The 19,698-nt window shown below is 32.7% G+C and overlaps 1 protein-coding gene and 1 long non-coding RNA gene across 4 annotated transcripts in view; one reads left to right on the top strand and one right to left on the bottom strand.

Annotated features, from left to right (window-relative positions):
• The window catches only part of LOC110377185 (modifier of mdg4), a 452,561-nt gene that overhangs the window by 347,091 nt on the left and 85,772 nt on the right, over positions 1-19,698 (top strand). The window lies entirely within an intron of this gene.
• On the bottom strand, positions 13,794-18,397 carry LOC126053884 (uncharacterized). Its single transcript, XR_007510544.2, has 2 exons — positions 16,287-18,397; positions 13,794-14,769 (listed from the first exon to the last, which is right to left on the bottom strand). It is a non-coding gene; the product is annotated as an uncharacterized LOC126053884 (long non-coding RNA).

Here is a 19,698-nt window from a genome sequence, read left to right as displayed (position 1 = left end):
TTACACACATTTTTGACATTCGATTGATGATACCTAATATCAATAAAAGTCATTCATTTTTTGGTTAACAATCAACCGACCTAAATGCTGATTCCGAGTTTTGTAAGTTAACGCTCTCGAAACGAAATTGTAACTCGGCTGAAATAAAGATTCGTACGCTACATCACATGACTTTCAAACATTACACCTTCGTTAATTTTGCCGGATAATAACGTTTACTATTTCATAAGTGAGCGCGTTTAGGTATAATACGAGCAAGTGCCGATGACAGTCCGTTTTAAATGAACAATTCTACAATGAATGCTACGTAAATAAGTTGTATAATAATTTACGCATCGAAAAAGTTAACTTGTAAAACTCGCACTAGGCACTCTGGTGCTGCATCTACGATTATATTTTTGTAAACGCTCCGCTAAGCGTTTGCCTATACATAGGCGGTGGATGATTATGTTCGGGAGTTATTTCAATGACTTCTCCACTGCTATTAATCACAATCTTCGCGTCACATTTGCCCCTGTACTTCCTGGAACACCTCAGGGTCCGTCCATTCAGATTTACAAAAGAAAATGTGTATTGCTTGTACATGACTAAAGATTTCCCTTGGTCTGTCTTGAAGTAGAAAGCCTTATCTAAAAGAAAAAAAATGCAATTTTAAAAAACATTGCTTACACAATCGTGAATATTAATAAATAATATGTGGATACCACTGGAGCAAGCAAGAGAATTCATTCTTAAAAGCAGTTAGATAAACTCAAACATTTTAAACCGATTAATTTATTCCTGACTCTTTGTATTATTAACTAAACTTGCTCTCTTAGGTAGAGGGAGATCATCAAAAGGGGTAAGTGCGGAGTATACTGAGTCTAAGTAGAAGGGAAATATGTAATACATTTTAGTACATATATTTCATAACTTTTATTTCTAGTGGTGCAATTTGAGGACAAAAAATATGAAAAATTGGATATGGTAATTTTTTTATTTCATTTATAAATACTTCAATTGTAGAGTAACTTATATACACAAAACTCCAAGTTTTACTTACTTCAAAAATACTTACTATTAGGTACATAGGTACATACACAAAAAAGTGTTAGTGTAGATTCGATCTTAAAGCTAGAATAAAATGGAATGTCAACTAACATAATAATAATATTACAGCTGTATTTTAACCGTATTTCCATTGTTAACATTGCACTTTATTTAATAAATACATTTTTCTTCTTAGTAATATACAAAAACGACAATAATTTACTTATGATCAATAATAAAACTAAGTGTTTATTCACAGACCTCAGCGGGGCCCACCAGGGCCAAGGCCTGCCGGGGCTGCGAGATTGTTCGAATGAGTTAGCGGCCCTGGTATATAAATAAAAGGCTTAAGAAGGAACACGGTTTCAGTCAATAAGAGTCTGACACTCCTTCACGCTGCACCCACAGCGAGAGAGGTCCTTTGATAATTTCAAATAAAAAAAAGACGGATGAAAGTGTGGGGAACAGCTAGAATTCAGTTAGAATGCAGGACTCTAGGTGGATTGAAATTTAAGGCAAAAAATTAGTGGACCAGTCACCAGAAAACTTAGATCAAAAACCTGTTGTAAATAAGGGCTGTTTATAAAGAAAATGATTAATTATACCGAGAATTAGCTCTCATAAAAACATACTTCCCGGTATCAGTGATCCAATATCTAGGTGGTTCATGATTATGTACAGAGGCAATCGCGATCAATCGACTATCTTTATCGATATCAACTTTAGCGGTACAACCCTTATGACTTTGATTACAATACCATCGAAAATTGGTTGATGGATAAAACGCATAGTTTTTATATAAAAGCAATCTCTTGTTCATTCCTGTGTCCACCAGTTTGTAGTCTGTAATGAAAATTGACAATTTTAAGTAGATTTTTCAATCTCTTACGTAAGTAGTTGACTTTAGAAAGGCGTACTTTTGTGCTAAGGTTAAAAGAAAATTCCAGATTATTTTTAATTAAGTATTTAATCTGCACATTTGATATTTAATGCTTTCTTACATTTTGATAAAAATATTCTATAATATATAGCACTTTACACACTTTGTGTATTTAATATAATGAAAGAAGGATATAAGGATAAGGATATTTAGAACAAAACAATAATATAATAAAATCTTTGTGACGCTCTTTAACACTACAAAACATAATAATTCTCAATTTTAATCTGGATGAAAAATATAATAAAACCTGGCTTGCTTTTTTTCTAGAAACACGAAGTCACTTCGATTTCTCTACGTCATTTGTAACAGACATATACAAAAAAAAACGGGTCTTTTCTTCAAAACTGGTATTTCTTTGTTCTAATAAAGACGTACTCTCCGCTCTGTGTCACATAATACCGTGGAGGTTCATGGTTGTGTACGTTATTTACAAATTCTATCGTCACTTCGTCGGAATCCATCTTAATTTTGGCTTTGCAACCGCCCTTTTTGCTTGAACAGTACCAGTTTCTGCTGTGCACCTTCGCAAATGTGTATCCTCTATACATGATCAATTTGTTTTTAAATCCAGATGGAATTAGGATGTAATCTGAAAATATACATCACATACAATCAAAGAAGGGGAATAAATAAAATGAAAACTTTTCGGAAAATAAGGCCCTTGGTACAGTACTCATCGAATTGTATACAGACACCAAAATCGCCAGTTTATCCAAGATTTGTGCACCCTAATGTAGAATAGTACTTCGGCGTATTATGCTATTATTTTAGTGAACACAATGTATATTGTCTTTGCTTCAATTAGTTACTCTGTGAAGATGGTGATTATCTAAGATATATACACAAAAAGCATGCGTATAATATAGTAGGTACACATGGCAAGAATAAAATAAAAATAGAAATGAGATCAAAAACCAATCAATTCGGCTTCATATAATGTAGAACCACAACTTATTTTTACAGTATGTACAAATGCAAGATATTTTTCTTTTACGAGTATTTATATTAAGACTAGAAACGTTAAAATTACATTTGGCAGTTCATTCACTTTTGATGTTCACGTATTTTTCCGAATCAACACATATTCTCCAGCGGGTCCTTTATAATATTCTGGTGGCTCATGATTATGTGTTTTGATAGACTCTATTATCGTCACAAGATCTGTGTCCATCTTGATCCTGGCCCTGCAGCCAGTTTTCTTTCTCCTCGAACAGTACCAATGGCGTTTGCTATGCATTTGAGAGTACGTATAACCTTCAAGCATTAACAAACTGTTTTTGTGTCCAGAAGGAATGAGGATATAATCTGAAAGGTGAAACCAGGTTGACAGCATTGGGTATAACGATTCTAACATTTCAAAATGTTAATAAATATGTGCAAACTCAAAAACGTGCGCTGTAGTTGCTTGAGGTTATTTACTTACGACGTTGTTATTAAAACGACGCTTTTAGAAAAACAACTTACACCAAAACCAAAGAAAAACTTAAATGGGACTCAAATGAGAAAACTTAATTGCGATACCTAGACTTTATTAAAAAAAAAAGTCATTACATTATTTTACAAAAGCAACATTAAAAAATATCATCATGATCCTCCTGCCCTAATATCATTACAGTTAGAATACTATTATGTTTACTTCTTCCAATCAGAAGTTCTTCATCTTAATCATTAACCAGATAATTTGATATAATACCCTTGTGATGATTGCTTGTACACGGGCGGGTCGTGATTATGATCATCACTAAAGAACACTACTTCTGTCTCTTCTTTGTTCAAGAAGATTCTTGCTTTGCACCCCTTTCCCTTCTTGGAGCAGTAAAAATGTCTGGGCGTGGTTTGCGCGAAAGTATATTTGTTAGCCATCAGCAATCTTTTGTTTTCCGATAGATTTATGAACTTCACATCACCTGAAGACAGAGTATTTACCATAATATATCATATCAGACAAAAAAAAAAAAAAAAGTCGTGGTGGCCTAGTGCGCAAAGAACCAACCTCTCGAATAAGAGGGCGCGGGTTCGATTCCAGGTCAGGCAAGTACCAATGCAACTTTTCTAAGTTTGTATGTACTTTCTAAGTATATCTTAGACACCAATGACTGTGTTTCGGATGGCACGTTAAACTGTAGGTCCCGGCTGTCATTGAACATCTTTGACAGTCGTTACGGGTAGTCAGAAGCCAGTAAGTCTGACACCAGTCTAACCAAGGGGTATTGGGTTGCCCAGGTAACTGGGTTGAGGGGGTCAGATAGGGCAGTCGCTCCTTGTAAAACACTGGTACTCAGCTACATCCGGTTAGACTGGAAGCCGACCCCAACATAGTTTGGGAAAAAGGCTCGGAGGATGATCATATCAGACAAAAAATTGAAAAAAGGTTCAAGAATTAATTAATAAAACAATTGCTTAATAAATTCTTATTTAATTTAACTCAGTTTGCTATATTTTTTCACATTATCATATATTTCAGTTGATATAATACATAATTAACCGGCTTCCCAAAAAGGAGGAGGTTCTCAATTCGGCCCGTATGTTTTTTTTTTTATATACATATATGGAAGGAGCTGCACCGACAAGAGCTGGGCTCTTAAATTAAAGAAGAATACAGGTGAAGAAATTTTAATACACAACGATAAACAAAAATATGTGAGACATAGATATTTTCTCTTTAATAGATATTATTATCTTTTAGCAATTATATTTTAATATAACACCCAGTTTTAGTTTGCCTATAGTTAGGCGGTTCATGGTCATGCGTGTTATGCAAGGACATAATCCTACTCAAATCTGGGCTGAGCACCGCTCGCGCTTGGCATCCTTTATTTTTTTTAGAACAGTAGAAATACCGTGGTTTGTACTGAGAAAATGTGTATTTGTTGATCATCAACAACTGTTTATTGTTCGTCAATGTTATGAATCTGGCTTGACCTGTAATGATAGTATTTTATCTATTAACAGATTTTTGAAGATTCACATTTTACATCGGGGCACAATTTTTAAGTAGGCAATAACTTTGGCAACGGTTTATAGTTTCTCTTTTCGTAAACAAAGTTACTTAAATAAGACTACTAAAATAAGAACACATATTTTCTACTTCCATTATAATAAATACACCTGTTTCATTTAAATACATAATCATCACAAATCACAACACAGATAGCTGAGACTGGAACATTATACATACTTACTCTATTTTTTTATAAGGCCTTAGACACATGGTGCGTACCAGTCCTATTATACCCTATTCACACCTCATTTTTTACATTGACATTTTTACAAGTGATAATTATTCGGGCTTATATTTCTTTTTATTAAATGTAGGATGTTTTCCCCTCCTTAAAATCGTCACTTAGATATGAAAATTGGAAACATTTTATTTACCCATACGGATTTAAATTCAGATTTGAAGTCAGATTTTGATTAAGGGTCTAAAAATTTTGACTGTGTTCTCAAATTCTAATATAACGACCAGATTTCGTTTTCACATACTTCGGAGGTTCATGGTCATGCGTGTTATACAAAGACTGAATCTGACTAAAATCTGGACTGAGCACGACTCGGGCTTGGCAACCTTTAGTTTTTTTAGGACAGTAGTAATACCGTTCCTTGTATTTCCAAAATGTGTAATTGTTGATCATCAACAACTGTTTATTGTTCAACAATGTTATAAATTTGGCATCTCCTGTAATATAAAGATTGTCATCAGTTACTTAGGCACACAACGTGTTATAAAAGTATAAAAAATACAATGAATATTCGAATGAAAAACATCGCCAAGCCACACCATTCAAAAATAGAAAAGATAGATTATTGTACATACTTCAATACTTTCGTACCTAAAATTTTTTGTTTCAAGTCACAATTTACAATCCACGCAAAATTATCTGTTCCTTATTTACAATACGGGCTTCGAAACATATTTAAAACCAATTCTGTAAAGTACCTAGTCTTTTGGGAAGTAAACTTATTTGTGGTGCCTAAACTACCTCCAGACAAATCTTCTTTCTCATCTTTTTTGTAAATCAAATTCTAGCTTTTCCAAGTATTTATTATGTTTTATAAATAATATGAATTATTTGTATTAATGTATAAGTATTTGTATTAATACTTTGACAAGCTACATCAATCTACTACTTATTATTAGATAGTATTTCAGTGAAATACTATCGCATATCATTTGTACTGTCGCGACCACTCTCGACTGACCACCACTAACTTGTATCATCGTTCTACTAATAAAAATACATTTAGGCTATTAACGTATCTTTATATAATAACCATTAAGCAATTTATAAACTGGCGGTTCATGTGTATGTTGATTATCCATAAACAAGACTCCAGATGTATGAGGGTTCAGGTACACTCGTGCCTTGCACCCCACACTTTTCTTCGAACAATACCAATGCTTCTTATTTACTTGAGAAAACGTATACTTTCCGGCCATCAGCAACCTCTTATTATCGCTCAAATAAATAAACTTCACCTCGTCTGGAAATAAGAGAAAAACTTTTATATTTCTCCTATTTTAAATTTTATTTTTTTACCCACGGAAGATTAGGGGGGTGGGGGAAATAAATTACAAAATCTTAGATCTGCGTATTTGTATTTTCGTTTTTTTATTGTTCTGAAAAAAATCTATAGTCTATCTAACTTAATTTAACATAATATTCATTAAACTTCTTATAAAGAGGCGGTTCATGAGTGTGTCGATTATCTATAAACAAAATTCTTGAAGTGTCAGGATCCAAAGTAATTCGGGCTTTGCAGCCTGTAACCTTTTTTGAACAGTACCAATGCTTCTTATTGACTTGAGAAAACGTATACTTTCCGGCCATCAGCAACCTCTTATTATCGCTCAAATAAATAAACTTCACCTCGTCTGGAAATAAGAGAAAAACATTTATTTTTTTAATTCTATTTTTTACCTACGGAAGATTAGGGGGGTGGGGGAAATAAATTACAAAATCTTAGATCTGCGTATTTGTATTATTTGTATTTTCGTTATTGTTATTGTTCTGAAAAAAATCTATAGTCTATCTAACTTAATTTAACATAATATTCATTAAACTTCTTATAAAGAGGCGGTTCATGAGTGTGTCGATTGTCTATAAACAAAATTCTTGACGTGTCAGGATCCAAACCCAACTAACAATTTAACGTCGTTTAAAAGTTTAATAAACGTTATCTTAATGCCATCGATCGTAATACCTAAGTCGCACTTACGTTATAGTAACGTTTACTAAACGCGAAAATGGCCCCAGTTATATGACCAACATTGTCGTATATCGGACATACAAAAGTCACAAGCTGACTTCGTTAAGTCATTCAAAAGTCGTATGAACGTTATGAAATTACCACATTAGTTGTATTGTCGTCATAAGGGCGTTGTTGAATGATTAAAACGTTTTATTTGAGTCAAGGAACAACACCCGTAAAACTTATTCATTTTTCTTCTAGTGACACGGTGTTTGTGGTTTTGTAATAAAAAATTACAAGGAAATAAAAGGTGATGAGTGTTATTTAACTTATATTTATATATCTCGCTAATAAATGTATCTGTCTCTCATGCTGTTTAGTTCGACTTGGTATTAAAGTTTTATGACACTATACCTATATGTATTTATTTCAGATTTTCATGCCCCCTCGCAATTTTGTGTTTTAATGATTATATTTTTATTAATAAAAATATTTTTATTTCTAAAAATGTAGGACATTGTTGCTTTTGTCACACACCTATCTCTTTACGACGTTTTAAAGACATAAAGTCGTATTAAGGTTATTTCAAGACCATGCAATACGCCATGACAGCTAGTTATCCAAGGATCCATTAAGGAAATCTCGATTTACTTTCCTTTTGAAAGTTCCACTACGTTTAAGTCTACTCCACATTTTTTTTGCTTCCATTTTTCGTAGTAAACTTAATCAAATATTCCGTAAATAGAGCGATCTAGCCGTTTTAAAGTCAAAAACTGACTTAAATGCGACTACAAGTTTGATTAAAGTCAGGGCATGACATTAAACGGACATCATGTAATATATATGTTATATTTGAGTATTAAATAAACAACCAAATCATTTAAGAGTCTCCAATTGACCGCTGTAAAACAGGATAGTGATCGTTATATAAACGTCACTGTGAAAACGTTTATACAACTGCTACATTACATAGATGTCATATAAAGGTTTTCATACACCTAATTTGGTCAGTTCAAAACGTTTAATAGACTATAACGTTAGTATGCCTATTGCGTTGTCGTAAAAACGTTTTAGCTAAGACTGTAATATAACGTCATTTAGTTTAGGTTGCTAAGACCAGCTTATTATGACATATTCGTCGCACTACTAATAGGTTAAATTAAAGACGTCTACAGGACCTAGTAGTCATCTCACTATCATTATAAGACTGCTATCCAACTTTATGTCGTATAAGTTAAGACTTATATGACGTTTTTGTTTGTTGGGAAGTAATTCGAGCTTTACAGCCTGTAACCTTTTTTGAACAATACCAATGCTTCTTACTAACTTGAGAAAACGTATACTTTCCGGCCATCAGCAACCTCTTTTTATCACTCAAATAAATAAACTTCACCTCGTCTGGAAATAAGAGAAAAACTTTTATTTTTTTACCTACGGAAGATTAGGGGGGGTGGGAAATAAATTACAAAATCTTAGATCTGCTTTTTTGATCTGTGCAGAGGGTAGTATTTGTATTGTTCTGAAAAAATCGAATGTCTAACTTAATTTAACATAATATTCATTAAACTTCTTATAAAGAGGCGGTTCATGAGTGTGCCGATTGTCTATAAACAAAATTCTTGACGTGTCAGGATCCAAAGTAATTCGGGCTTTGCAGCCTGTCACCTTTTTCGAACAATACCAATGCTTTCGATGTACTTGAGAAAACGTGTACTCTCCAGCCATGAGCAGTTTCTTATTTTCACTTAAATTAATAAACTTCACTTCGTCTGTAACTAAAAGAAAAAAACTGTCATGTTCGAAATCAAATTTATTTTTTAGAAGATAAAGGTTAAAATTGTATATTATGTAAAGACACTAAATAAAACACATTTATAGTTCGTCACTCATATAATACATCTTATGCCATAAAATGCCTATTATAAGATATGTTAAATTTTAACTCACTAAAAAAGTGCTGCATTCAAATTCGCTGCATAATAAATAATACATAGTTCTAAACAGCGTTTCAAGATTGCAAGATTTCAATGTTCAAAGTCAAAAACGATCACGTTCCTAGTACCTAGTGCAATGGATATTGCATGTAGAATTGATAATTACTGCTGCAGTAATAATAAAAGGTAGAATAGTCTGTACGTACTACTAATTTACAGAGGCGTTATCAGAAAAATATATCATCATCTGCCTAACCAGATGTAGCTGAGTACTATTGTACAAAGAGCGACTGCCTATCGGACCTCCTCAACCCAGTTACCCGGGCAAGCCGATACTCCTAGGTAAGACTGGTTGTCAAACTTACTGGCTTCCGACCCGTAACGACTGCTAAGTGCTAAAGATGTTCAATGACAGCAGAAAGGAGAAAAAATACATTAAGTCTAAAATATATGGACACACAGATTCTATCTCACTTTTATGTAGTTACCGCCAAGTTTGACATATTTTCCCGGTGGGTGGTTATGCGTGTTTATCACATCAGTGATTTTTTCCATTCTCATCCAATCTGATTTTCCCTTTGCAAGTACTTTTAGATGAACATATCCATACTAAGCTGTTGCTTCTGACCTTTGTGTACGTATAATTGTCATGAAGAATATGGTCTGCGCCTCTTTGTGATTTTATTATCGCGTAGGGAATCTCGTCTGCGGATATAAAGTAAGCTTTTTAATTATGTGGTATTTAATATACATATCAGTTTCAGGCAGAAGTTAATATGTATACATATAAAAAAACCTTAAAAAAAATTAGCTTAGAATAGAATATACATAGATTTTTATAAGCTCATGAACACAGAGAAGTTTTACAAATAAACAAGAAAGAATTTAAACTATGTACTTAGATTTTAACATAGTCTCCATTCTTTTGCCGTAAATATCTGCCCGGAGGGTGGGAATGTTCGTTAAAATTTTTTGTGATATCCCCAACTTCGTTTAACCTCAGTCTCGCGTTACATTTGCTTGTTCTGTTTGAACAAATCCAAACACCTTTTTGTCTATACTTTTTTGAAAACGTGTAATCATTGACTAGAAGGAGATCATTCCCTCGTTGAGATTTTACAATGAAGTAAGGAACGCCCGAACGTTGTTCATAATCTGTTGACAAAGAACGTTTTAGTTGCTCTGACTCCGATAACTCTAAAGGTGGGTTGCAACATTAACCTATATTGATACATGACAGCCATCAAATCGCAGATTTGATTAATGCGCAGCAATTAAACGGGTGGCATTAAATAATTCAAAACAATAGTAAATTAAGATCAATTTAATTGAATTAATAAAAGATCAATAAAATGTATAATTACGTTAATAAAATTCAAATGGATCTCATAAAGTATTAAAAAATATTTTCATCCACGTAAATAATATCTTGTTAGTAGTCACTGCATCTGACTACCCTGTTACAGTCTGTATATACGAACATTCCTATCATCACCGCTGGACAGAAAACTTGTTTTTAACCGTATTGTGCGCTGTGGGCGGCATTTGATATAGTATTTAAAAAACTTAAGGGGAAAAGCGAATCTTTAATTCATAGATCACAGGCCCTACTATAAAAACTTTCTTTGCGGCATTCTAACACATTTTCCATTTTGCATTTGTACATATTCTCTCGGCGAATGGCTGTGAACGATATCATAGTCAATGATTGCCCCTTCCGAGTTCCTCCGGAGTTTCGCCTTACAGCCATCAGTCCTGGTGGAACAGACCCAGTACTTCGGTCTCAACTGAGTGAATGTATACCCGTCAATTAATATAAGTTCCCTCCCTCTTTGCGATGTCGTCATTTCATAGTGAATTCCTGTGAATGATGGTTTGTATTAAAGAAATGGATGTTAAGATATTGCTTCTTGGTTTCACTCTGTCTAGACTCTAGTCGACTACTACTATACTAGACTCATATTTAGAACCTGTTTTATGGAAGGCAAATGCTGTCACTTTTAATAAAGCAATGAGATAATTAAAGTTACTCGGAAATAGTGCAGTTACTCAGCAATTAAAATATGAACGTCTCTTGACAGTCAGTGTACTACAGAGTTGGGCGTTGAAACACAGATTACTTCATACTTACTACTTAAATCTCCCAGTTCTTCTCCATGGAAAGCTACTTTTGGGATGGACAACAATAATCAACCATATTGTTATTTATGACACTTACAAGTGTTTGTAAAGGCCTAAGTGATTTCACTTAGCCTAAATAATTCCATTTTGGAAATTCTTTAAGTTACCCAAGGGCTCGTTATTTTGATGAAAATAATAGGTTCATTTGTATTTATTATATTTGTGTATAGGTATTGAATTTGTTTAATTAAATTCTGCGATAAAGTGTTTGGAAAAAAATATAGATGGGCTTTTTTAAAAGAAACATTTATTTTAGAGTCTAGTGATATAATTACATCAAATATTCATATACAATAAGTTCTCTCTTTGGTTATCTTTTGGACCACTGCACACTAAATAAAATTACATAACACAAAAATATAAATAGTACTCAAAGACGAGTATGCGGTTCCGTTCTAGGCCAGGTCAATTTTCAGTTCATGCAAGTTTGTATGTATTTAAAGGTGAAGGAAAAACATTTTGCGAAAACCTGAACTATAAAGTCTGAAATCACCAACCCGCATTGAGCAAGCGTGGTGATTAATGCTCAATCCCTCTCGGTGTGAGAGGACTGTGCCCAGCAGTGGGCACGATAATAAGGCTGATGATAGACGAATAATACTAACTTATTTGTTATTATATTTAGTGAACAATGGTACAAGCAGGTCTAAATTTTAATAAATCACATCGAAAGCGTGGCCGAATCAAGTGAATATGATATTTATACTGTACGATTTACTATTGAAATTATTTAGGGACTAACACGAACTTTGCAAGTTACACATTCTTCAAATGAAAATCATCATCCTCCTGGTCTTATCACAATTTGTATTTTTTTTCTGACGCTGTGAGTGAATAAACATTCGTGGTAGAACCACTTAAATTACATTTAAGTAACTCATTTGTTTTTTATTCGACCAAAAGATTCATTGTCTAATAAGCTTTACATATTTTTTTTAAATTTCATATAATCTTAATATTTATTTATCTCTAAGTATAACTTTTTTCAGATACATGTTGATAAGTTGAGATGAAACTTATTGTACGATTTATTTAAGATTATAATTAAGTTCGAATATCACTTAAAATAGAGCTATGAACATTTAGAGCGACTCAATTTTTGTTAATATCACAAGGTGTACATAATGTACGAATTATTTGATAAAATGACTATAATGTTTGAGATCTTATAATATACAGAAAATATTGAAGTCAATAAGTCAATACATATATTTGTATTAATTTGGCATACATTGTACATATTTTGATATTCTACTTCTAAATTGTTGAAAACATAATTTTATTCTGTTGTCCTAAGTTAAAATTGAAAACTGCATTATTTATTTCATGAATAATATTGAGACTAGATTTTTTCTGTGCATAAATACTAAATTGCTGTGAGTGGAATTTTATACTTAAAGGTACATTATATATTATTTATTATCTGCCTATCTTGTGCGAAGTGATACATGAAAAATGTGCTATTGTAAAATATTCTTTATGGTAAAACTTTCAGACCAATAAATAACTACAACTATGAAAAGGTACTATTTTGACACTGACTAGTAAATTCTTATAAATCTAAACCTTTTAAAATTATTATCATAAAATTCTTTGTCATAGAGTATCCTTCTGCTGATGTCGTTTATTTATATTTCTCAAAAAAACCGTGTTTGTTGTTAACCTAAGTCTTTGGGAGCGTTAAATAGAAAAGTGTTTTTTTTTAGTGTGAGCGATTATTATGGATTTTATTCAGCTATAATATTTCAAGTCTCCTGTATAGCTCCATTATGTAGCACAAATAGTGCTAAAGATCACATACCATTTTTTAAAATTGCTCAACATTGAAAACCACCGTGTTGGCGCTGAATTCGAACGTGGCTTCAACAGATTGAAATAGAGTGCTATTCAAAACCTTTCAAATGACGCAGGTCTTATCACTGTGGAGCAATTTAAAAAAATGGGTAGATACAGCATTCATACAAAAATGCCCATGCTCCTTTGCCATCCTTACACAGTTACATTTCCACAGCAATCGAGAGAGTTTTGAAGCACTGTGTCATGGGCACATATGATTATCTAATTGAACACGAGATTTTACAAAGATGTTCAATAAATCGCACCGCCATATACTTAAATTCATTTGCTGCTTTACGACATATGTTTACTTCTCTTTTTCAGTACAATACAGCCATTACATTTAAAATACTGTCGCGGTGGATGGCAATGATTCCTGTTGACATACACAAGGACCCCGTCCGAGGTCCTTCTGATCTTGGCTCTGCAAAGTGATTTGTTTGACGAACAACCCCAGTAGTTCAAGCTCATTCGTCCAAAAGTATAGCCGTCTACCAGAAGCAAATCCTTTCCTCTTTGAGACTTAGTTATTTCATACTTTGTTATAGCTGAAAATGTTCACGTGTTAATAAAGTCGTACCAGCAAAAATATGTACAGCAAGCTACGTAACCTTACAGCTAAAACAGATAAATATTTATAAGTTTAATTCGGGGATTAGTAAATGAAAGATTTTGCTTCATTATTTGTTAATGTCTTTATTTAAAAACAATGTAAATATCTATTCAAAATGATTTTTGCAAATCTAGTTCGTCGTGGAATCTTGATTACATATATATTTTTTTAATCTTTGTATTCACGCTGCATTGTTGATAAAACGTAAACCCGTAAAACATTTTTTGTTATTCTGCCCGCCCATATTTGCAAATGTTTTCATTTTTATTGTCTGCAGTTTTTTAACATTAGTTAGAGGACCATAAAAAGTTCATCAAAACATAATGGTTTTTCCTAAAAACAACTCAGGTACTTTACTTACTTTTAAACTTCAACGTGAAAATTCAGAGTAAACTGCTGTTTCAAGAAAACCCACGTTTAAGTTGTCGGTGTACTTAGATCCAAGCTACATCAACAAACGAAAATTTGGTAATGTTTAGGTTAGAAACTTACTTCGCCAAAATGCGTTTGCAGAAATAATGTTGGCTTATAATGATTCGGTAAATAATAAATTAAACAAAATTATTTTGTAGATTTATTGAATGACAACCCATAGGTACCCATACCTATTTAAAAAAATGCAAAAACGTTTTTAATTATTTACTATTATCTAATTATGTAATATTCAAATCATATGACGTAGCACACGACTCTAGAGGTATTTTAGCCGAATTAGAATTACGAATCGAGAGAGTTAGTGAGGGGCAAAGTAAGTTAAGTTAGTATCAAAGCATTTTTTATATTTTTACTAACTAAATGTTATTTTTCATTTATCCTGTGGATGCATGTGTGACGATATTCCTCTACAATTATATTTGAATTCGTCATTAAAAGGGCCGTACACGTGTGTCTTTGCGAGCATCGCCATACCACTGTTCCATCCTTTTTCATTCTATGTTTGTGATACTTGAAGTCTGAACGTAGAAGAATATCTCTGCCTCTTTCAGAAAGAACCAGGGAGTATTCTCGGTTTCGTGGTACTGGGGGTTTGTTTCGTTTTACACCTAAAAAATTACAGGTTTGTTCGTAAAATGAATAATGATTATGAACACCGATCGCTTAAATATTACTATATCTTCTCAACCAATTGCCAATTGCCTCAAAACTTCATACATTCAGCCAATGAAACGTTTTGCCAAGTCAGTTAATAAGTTCTTGGTATACCAAATAGAGAATCTGTAAACATAAATATTAAATAGTTAGAATGAACTCAAATATATAAGGTGCTTTAATATTACCTGCCAGGACTTGAATGGGGGTTAGTATTGCGTTTATTGATTACAATAGTGAAGAAATTTTGTACCCCGGAACAGTCAATTCAATTTGAGACAGTAAACAAGTTAAATTAACATTGGCTGTACTCTGCATAACGTGGTTCACAAATTACGCGCGTATTGTCGCTTCGTCAATGGAAACATCTGCTATCTCTTTCTATCTGTGTTCTGCAAGAGTGGCAACGCGCAACTCTGCTGGATGGTTTTAAACTAATAAATTAAGTCAAATTTATTCGTATTTTTTTTATAAAAAAAAATATGACAAATAATCAATAAATTATATTTACTATTGTAATCTATAAACGCAATACTACCCTCCATTCAATAAAGCACCTTATATTATACTGATTAAGGTTCCCGAGTAATATAGGCTTTATTTCATCCGAATACGAGCAGTCGTTCCCACGGGACCCGAATAAAAAAAACTATTACTTAAATAAACAAACGTGAAAACTTCCATATAATTTTGTTTACTAGGTATGACTATGTATGTACATTACAAAGTTTAACAATCTGTCCTTGCACGTCACTTTAAACTTGCCTTGCAATCAGACTTTTTGTGGAACAAGCCCAGAAGACGTTGCTTTTACACGCTTTTTTTTTCCTAGAAAAGTATCCCTGTATGCAAATCTGAGGCTTTCCACATCGTAACGTCACTAGCATATAACCTTGGACTAGAATAAAATAAATATAATTAAACACGATATAAACTAAAAAGTAATGTTCCAATCATCACAGCCCAAGAAAATGGTGTCACACAAAAAACAAGGTTATAAAAACACATAGTTTTATTTATTTATAACAATATTTGCAAACTTAAATAATTTATTATGTGAACACATTCTAAAATACCTTAAAGGGTGGTTCCCAATCAGGGTCTTTTTTCTGGTTATTGTGTGTATAGAAGTATTATTTGATTATCACGCCTATAATAAATATTTTTTACTATGAATCGGAAGAATTTAATTAAAACAAAGATGAATGAAAAGGAAAGATTGGATATCATGAACCACTGCTTTATAAAAAAAAACTTAAAAAACGTGTACAGATTCAAATACGAATATAACCACGAGAGGTCATAACATGTGTCTTTGCTTTATGTGGATGGATATTATGCAACTTTTCTATGCGTCCGTCAGCGCTCATTCTTAACTTTGCCTTGCAACTTGGCATCTTAGTAGAGCATACCCACCGCAATTGGTTGATTTGCGTAAACGTATAACCATCTACAAGTATCAAGTCCTTACCTCTCTGTGATTTTACTATTTTATAGGGGATCTCTGAAAAAAAAAACATCGGTTTAGTTGAGCGTTTTCAAAATAAAATGTATCATGACCGAATTCAATCATGACAGAATTTAGGAAGCGTTATTTTTCGATATTGTAATGGCTTAAAGTAGTTTTCATGGAAACACTAGATAATATACATTGCTATTTTAAATATTGAAATGATACAATTTATACCCATAACCTTAAACAATAGCAAAACTGACAATCCGTTTTTCGTAAGGCTTGGCTTACATTAATACATTTTTGAGAAAAATAATGCGATAGAATAAAATAAAACCCAAATTTATTTTAAATGTTTTATATTACAGCCATTAATTTTGTCTTCATTCATATAAAATTAACAAACATAACCAGAAAAATCGTTTTATTCTATGATCAGTTCTTTTTTTTATTCAACATTTTATAATTACTAAAAGTCAACATTGGTCTGAATTAAGGTTTAAGGCATTTAATATTACAACATCCTTTTTTTCTGTCTACGTTTTTCGTTTCGCCAAGCTTTTCTTTTCTTCTCAGCCTGTTCTGGAGTCATTTCTGAAATTTTCTTTCTCTTTCGTTTTATTCTTTGTATATGTTTTATTCTTTGTGCTTCAAACTTGACAGGATTTTCCTTTCTCAACTTTTCTCTATACCTCCTAGCCCTTTCTGCACCAGTGAGTGGCATTTTATAACCTAAAATGTATTTATTAATTTTTAAATAATAACATCTTTAAAAAAAAGTAGTACTGAATTGTATGTATGATTAACAAACGTAGCAATGTATTATGACATAACTTCATACATAACAAGCTTTTGTCCGTACGGCTTAATTCCCGTTCTTCCTTACTCCGCCCTATCTTACTACATCCTAATCTACACGACTCTAACAAGATTAAAAAAGAGATTATAGGTGTTGCATAATATAATATTACAACATCCTTTTTTTCTGTCTACGTTTTTCATTTCGCCAAGCTTTTCTTTTCTCCTCAGCCTGTTCTGGAGTCATTTCTGAAATTCTCTTTCTCTTTTGTTTCATTCTTTGTAAGTTTTTTATTCTTTGTGCCTCAAACTTGGCAGGATTTTCCTTTCTCATCTTTTCTCTATATCTCCTAGTCTTTTCTGCACCAGTGAGTGGCTTCCTATAAGTGTGTGGCTTCTTATAACCTAAAATGTATTTAACAATTTTTAAATAAATCGTGCTGATTTTTATGATTAATAAACGTAGCAATGTATTATGACATAACTTCATACATAACTAGCTTTTATCCGTACGGCTTAACTCCCGTTCTTCCTTACTCCGCCCTATCCTACTCCATCCTAATCTACTCTACTATATCCCACCTTACCAAACTTCACATAAATCATCTACTAAACAGTCTATCTATACAATAGCCTAAACACTTGGTTTTAACTAAAAAACTTATTTACCGGAATCAGCAGTTATACCTGTACAGCGTACAATATTTAATGCAAAACCAATTTGTATCCTTTCATATTAAAAATTAACAAAAACTAAGCAATCCCTCGTCGAAAATACAGGACAATCGCAAAACTGACAGTCCATTTTTTGTAAGGCTGAGCCTACATGAATACATTTTTGAGAGAAATAATGCGATAGAATAAAATAAAACCGAAATATATTTTTAAAAGTTTTATATTACTTACACCTACTTATTTCACAAATGAAATCAAATTTCAAGTATCAAAATAATCACAAATTGAATTAGTTGTTGCTTTGAGAATTTACGCAATACTTAAATTATTTTTACCGCCATTGATTATTTCTTAATAGGGTAGTTTCCATGGTCGAAATAATGAAATAATATTTAGTCCGCTTTTTAGATAATCAAAAAATATTGGATACGTATTTTTTCTTTTTTTAATTAAACATAAAATGACAAAGATAATACACTTCAAAAATTAGGAGTGGGGGCCTTTTACGTCACAGTGTCCTGAAAATTGTAGCAACTTGTGACGTCACACTCAACTTTAACACGCTATATCTTAACAAGTTCTGATCCAATTTAAAAAAGAAAAAATACGTATCGCTTAATTTTTAACCGACTTCCCAAAAAGGAGGAGGTTCTCAATTCGTCGGGATCTTTTTATGTATGTTCACCGATTACTCGGAGACGCCTGGACCGATTTGCAAATTTTTTTTTTTGTTTAATAGGGTTTACCTCCCAGGTGGTCCCATAGTCACCAGGTCAGGATCTGATGATGGAAACCCTGAGAAATCGAGGGCAACTTTCGAAAATTGTAGGCATACGTAGGGTAAAAGCTTGACACTAAGGCGTATGTCTGATAACACTATGCAGTGGTGAAGGTTTGAAGCTGACCTGATGATGAAGTCCAGAGAAGGTTGAGGGAACTTGAACAATGAATGTGTAAACTACCTCGTGTTTGGGCTTATTTTGTTCGTATTGACAAGACCTTTGCAACAGTGAAGGTTTGAAGCTGACCTGATGATGGAGACCAGAGAAGGTCGAGGGAACTCGACAATTGAATATGTAAACTACCTCGTGTTTGGGCTTATATTGTTCGTATTGATAAGAACTTTACACTTATGCGGATAGTGACAACTATGCTTGTCACTGAAAAGCTAAAAATAAAAAACTCTTTACAAAAAATAAAACCGACTTCCAAAAACACTGAAAAGCAAAAAAAAACTATTCTTAGGTGCATCGGCCTAGAAGTCGGTGGCGAAATAAACTTAGTTACATCCATTAGACACTGACTTCTAGGCCGATGCACCTAAGAATAGTTTTTTTTTGCTTTTCAGTGTTTTTGGGAGTCGGTTTTATTTTTTTGTAAAAAGTTTTGGACAATCTACAAGACGGACTAATTATAATTTTTTTAGGAAACTAGCCTATTCCTATAAATTTTACAAGCATCAGGATTATAAACTGTGTTATTCTAAGATCAGTTATTTTTTTATTAAACACTTAATTATTATTAGAAGTCAATATTGATCTGAATTAAAGTGTACAAATACTAGGTGTTACATCTAATATTACAACATCATTCTTTTCTGTCTACGTTTTTCGTTTCGCCAAATTTTTCTTATCTTATCAGCCTGTTCTGGAGTCATTTCTGAAATTCTCTTTCGGTTTTTTTTAGCTCTTTGTATGTTTTTTATTCTTTGTGCCTCAAACTTGGCAGGATTTTCCCTTCTCAACTTTTCTCTATACCTCCTCGCGTTTTCTGCGCCATTGTTTTTCTTCTTGTAACCTAAAATGTATTTAACAATTTATTAATAATAAAATCTTAAAAAATAAGTATTGCCAATTTGTATGAACCTTCCGATGATGAATAAACCTAGCACTGTATGACATAATTTCATACATTAATAGCTTTTGTCCGTTCGGCTTCACTCCCGTTCTTCCCTACT

Source organism: Helicoverpa armigera, chromosome 14 (genome assembly GCF_030705265.1).
Source record: "Helicoverpa armigera isolate CAAS_96S chromosome 14, ASM3070526v1, whole genome shotgun sequence".
Lineage (NCBI taxonomy): Eukaryota > Metazoa > Arthropoda > Insecta > Lepidoptera > Noctuidae > Helicoverpa > Helicoverpa armigera.
This window is presented reverse-complemented; position numbering and strand designations above follow the sequence as displayed.